Consider the following 5,000-nt stretch of genomic DNA (forward strand, 5'->3'; position numbering starts at 1 on the left):
TAAAGATATCACAGCTTGTTTTGCAGATTCACTAAAAAGACAATGACTTAATGGGGAACCTGTTGCTGGAAACATGGAAATTAAAGTATATGATGAACTGCAACGTTAAATCAACGGATTAAAAGTACTTGCACAGGATTTGGACACAAGAAATCTGTTCAGAAAATATAATAAAGCAGCAGAATAGCGTAACTCCAAATACTAATGAAGTTTCTCCCCGGGAGAGATTCGCCAATCATTTTCAGAACTGAAATTCCCGCTGCACAAGTCCTGAAAAGAAATCAGGAAGTAGAAAGTTGTATCTACAGTGGGGGAAATGTCACTACCTCAAAGTACCTTCGTGGAGAGGTGCCGCAAATTTAATAATAAACAGCCCATTATTTCATAAAAATACAGACTGGGAATATGTTCTTCCACAGTTTTTTTTCTTTAAATATATATATATATATATATATATATATATATATATATATATATATATGTATATATATATATATACATGCATATATATATATATATATATATATATATATATATATATATATATATATATATATATATATATATATATATAGGTCGTTACAGGTTTGCCACTTAAGCGTCGAACAGTCAAAACGAAGAGGTAGACTAACACCGCCGTGAATAGTTTCATGTTTATTAATCAGACGTTTCGAAGATTAATCAAATCTTCATCATCAGTGCTGTAATAATGAACCAGAAAAATTGCAATTAGACAAATTCATTAATTGGTTTGGTTCTCTACATTTAAACTAGACATAATACAAAAACGTAAATAAAAGAACATAAATGACAGAGCAAAAACTGTGAAAATACAATATACACACGAAATATATATATATACAGAAAAATAGAAATGACAATATGCAAAACTAACCAATCTGGGTGAAAGTCAGTAGTCAGAAGTGTCTAGCTGGTAAACAAGGTGGTTGCGGTAATTGTGTTATTCAGCTCGGGTTTCATCTTTCGAATCAGCAATGACTCCGAGATAATGAGGTCTTGGCGGGATGAGTGTGAGGCTAGTATATGGAAATCTGTTTTAGAGAAAGGATGTGAGTGTTTGTGAGAGTGTTCTCTTATGGCCGAGAACGATGGTCTGCTCAGTGGAAGTCCAGTGCAAAATGACAAACCTTTATGTTCCAATATGCGGTGGTGTAACCATCGTGAGGTTGAGCCCACGTACCTGACTTGGCAGTCAGGACAGGTAAATAAGTAAACAACATTAGAACATAAGTTGGTGTGACATTTCGTAGGCTGTTTTAAAAAATTTGCAATAGAATTGTTGTTGCTAAAGACAAACGTGAATTTTATTTGTGGGTAATTTGTGGCTTTCTGGTGCTTTATCGCGAGAGGCACATGTAATCCAGGGAACCACCACTCCAGGAAAGGAAAGGACATTGCAAGACGTGCCATTATGCGGGCAAGTGGAAAGAAAGAGGAGAGTGATGAAACTGTCCTCCCCGCCGTGGTGTCTTTGAGTCTGGAAGGTGTGATCAGACTGGATCCCCTGAGGAGTGTATTTCTGGAGCAATGGACATTCTATATGTCATTCGGCAGGACAAGTTGAAAGTATGGACGGTGAATGAAAGCCTAGGATAGTGACAATAAGAAAAGGTATGTTTTTTTTTTTTTTTTTTTTTTTTTTTTTTTGCCAAGGCTGAACCTGTAGAACAAATATATCATCCTGAATCTAGCTTCAGAAATGGAGTCCATGAGAACCCGAATTTTCCTTCATAGGGAGATATTTATTCGATCTCCCTGGATATACGTGAGGATGATTTTTGCAGATGATGATGACCAACGAATTTGATGGAACCCGAGATTTTGGCTAATAAGATGATCAATACACCATTTTCTCTAAAGTAAGTCTAGGTTTTGTGCTAAAGGAACCACAGAAAGACATAAGAAACGTAACGAAAAGTCTAAATATTTGAAATCTGTCCTGGAGAAATGCAGTGAATTATCGAGTTGTTTTAAAACAGTGACCACCAATGAGACACCAATAAGAACACGTCATTGGCGCTTACCTGAGCATGCCAGAGCTATGTGGAGTGTGACAGAATGCCGGCCGAGGGTATTATAGAGCCATCACAGTCGCCTTGGCTCTCTCCAGTAGTTCTGGTATGTGAAAAGGACGAACAAATAAGGTTTTGTATAGACCAGAAACTTAAACAAGGTTACAATAGGTGATGCATATCCAGTGACCCACACAGACCAAGCCCTTGACGACCTCCATAACACACAGTGGTTCACAGATGCTCGCTCCGCCCACCGGACAGTTGAGATAGACCCTGGAGGCCGGCCTAAGACTGCTTTTTCACATGACCGCAGATTGCTTGCCGTAGCCATGTCAACATTTCAAAAAGCAATGAAAACAGTCTTGGCTTTAGTCATGGGAAGGCATGTATTAGCCTACCTTGACAACGTGGTCATGTATTCCCGTACTTTTGTAGATCCTTTAGAGCACTTAGAAGAAATTCTAGACTTACTAAACAAAACTGGATTTTTGAATTAAGAAAAATCGTGTTTTTCCACCCATGAGTTCAAGTTTCTGGGCTTTTCGATAGCAAAGGTGGGGATGCAACCAGACCCTGCAGAAGTAGAAGCTATCAGCAAGACGGAGGCCCCACATGATGTCAAAGGAATAAAGCCCCCACACATCCCCAGGAATGTAGAGACTGCTGATTCTCTAATATTTATCACCAGGAAGGGTCGATAGTTTCAATAGCAGGAAGAGCACCCAAGGGTATTAGAAGCACTAAAAGCGGCTAATATCTGCACCAGTCTTGGGGAAGCCCGATTTTACCCTCCCGTTTGAGGCGCTCGGACGCATCCCAAATCACCATCGGAGGATGTCTGATGCAACAGGATGTGGCAGTAGCCCCACATGCCACTGCTCATTTTTCACGTAAGCTCAGAGAGGTTGATTCTGAGGCCCTAGCAGTGGTGGAGGCGGTCAGACACTTTGATGCTCACATGTATGGCTGTCCATTTATTAAGTAACCCGACTACAGACCTTTCATTTATATATTTAAGCTTCACCAACTTGGTTAGGATGACAAAATGGTCCCAGCTTTCTTTTTACCGGTACGAGTTGAAATACAATGCTTCCCATCATGTACCTGGCCTCCTGAGTAGAACAGTGGCTGTAAAATAGTGCATACTTAAGGCTCGGAAAGTACAGTAGTGGAGGAACAACGTAAGAACCCCGTGTAGGTAGAGATCCTCGGGTAATTGCAAGAGGTTACCCCGGAAAAATATAATTTAAAGTAAGCAACGGCATACTGCATCAATTAAGGCATCTTCCAGACCAGCTAGCTTTAAATGTGTGGAGATATGTGGAAGCTTTAAATGTGTGGAGACATGTGGAAACAAATAAACAGTCACAGGCCAAACAATTAAAAGATAAGCCTTACACCCAAAAGCTCTAGAAGACGCGAACAGATTAGCTAAACTCTTTACAACCAGAGCTTCCTCACTAAATCTCCCTTAGCACGCTCTTTAACTCAACAAATGAAATCCAACATGATATTCAATAAACGCATTCAACAAGACTGATGTACAAATATCAAATATTGAGTTAATTATAAACAAAGAACTGCAATACATCCCCGGAAGAGACAACATAACATCAAATGATGAACTGCCCAGAACACAATGCATTACTACAGTATCTATCATTAATTAACATGTCCTGGAACGCTTATCGTCCCATGTCGCTAACCAGGTGTCGTACTAAAACGGCTGAAAGGACTATCTTCAAAACACTACTACATAAACTCCCATTCTATCCAATCTTTGAGTTGGAACTGATGACATAGCCTCGCTTTGAAGTCGCATTGACGGAGCCCGCTGCATCTACCTCTAATTCTTTCCCCTTTTCCTCATCTCTCCTGCTCTTTCCTTCTCCTCCCCTCTCCCTATCCTTAACTCTAATCCACCCCCCTTTACTTATCTCTTTTATCTCTCCTATTCTCTTCTCCACTCCCCCTCTCCTTTCCTCCATTCCCTATTCTTCCCGATCTCATATTATGATGTAGCTTACCCAATTACAACACTGAACTGTCCTGCAGGCAGTGGAATAAAAGGGAGATTACTTATATGGATTAAAGATTATTCTCTCCAATCGTTCAAGCTCACCTCTCACATCCACAATTTTTTGGAAAAGGTGCCCCTCAAGGAGACATTTTAAGTCCTGTTCTACTCAACACTATCATAAATGAGTTAGCTAGACTATATGCATATGCAGATGACATTCAGATTGTAATACAGGGTAATAACAGACAGACTAATGCGTAACACGCTCTAGATCTCCTTTCTGAAAAATGTCACGCCTTGGGACTCCAAATTAATGCAGATAAATCCAAAGCTACCGTCTTCCCTGGAAAAGATACAACTCATCCACTTATCATCAACAAACTCTACTTGAATGGGTCCCCTCAAGTGTTTAGGGATATTTTCCAGAGTTCAGGATGATAATGCTCATCTCAGGAATATCTGTTAAACAAACTCCTCCCAGAATATTCGTAGTGAATTGCCTTGCATCAAGTAAAATGGGAACTGGCGATCACGCCCCGCGCACTTTTTACACTCCTGCCTCTCGGTCCATGATTGACTACTTAGCATTAGCTCTGCTGCAGTTAACGATCAGACAACAGACCGCGCTCGAAACTATTCAAAATAAAGCCGTGAGGACTATACTTGCTTCATCCAGATGGAGCAGATTTGACAATCTCCGCCAAGAAACTAAACTGCCCTCTCTTCTGCTGAGAATCAACAGATTACCTCAGGTTATATGGCCAAAGCCTTTCCCCTCCAAATGCAATTCTTCATAAGAAATAAAATAATTTCAGTGCTTAAAATGAAGCGCAATATTATACCTGGACGAATTTGGCCTTGCAGTCCGTTAAGCAATTCATGTAACAAGTAAAATGATATTACAAAAAGGGCGATGCTGATCACAAGCAACATCAGCCTAAAAT

Source organism: Penaeus vannamei, unplaced genomic scaffold (genome assembly GCF_042767895.1).
Source record: "Penaeus vannamei isolate JL-2024 unplaced genomic scaffold, ASM4276789v1 unanchor5204, whole genome shotgun sequence".
Classification (NCBI taxonomy): domain Eukaryota; kingdom Metazoa; phylum Arthropoda; class Malacostraca; order Decapoda; family Penaeidae; genus Penaeus; species Penaeus vannamei.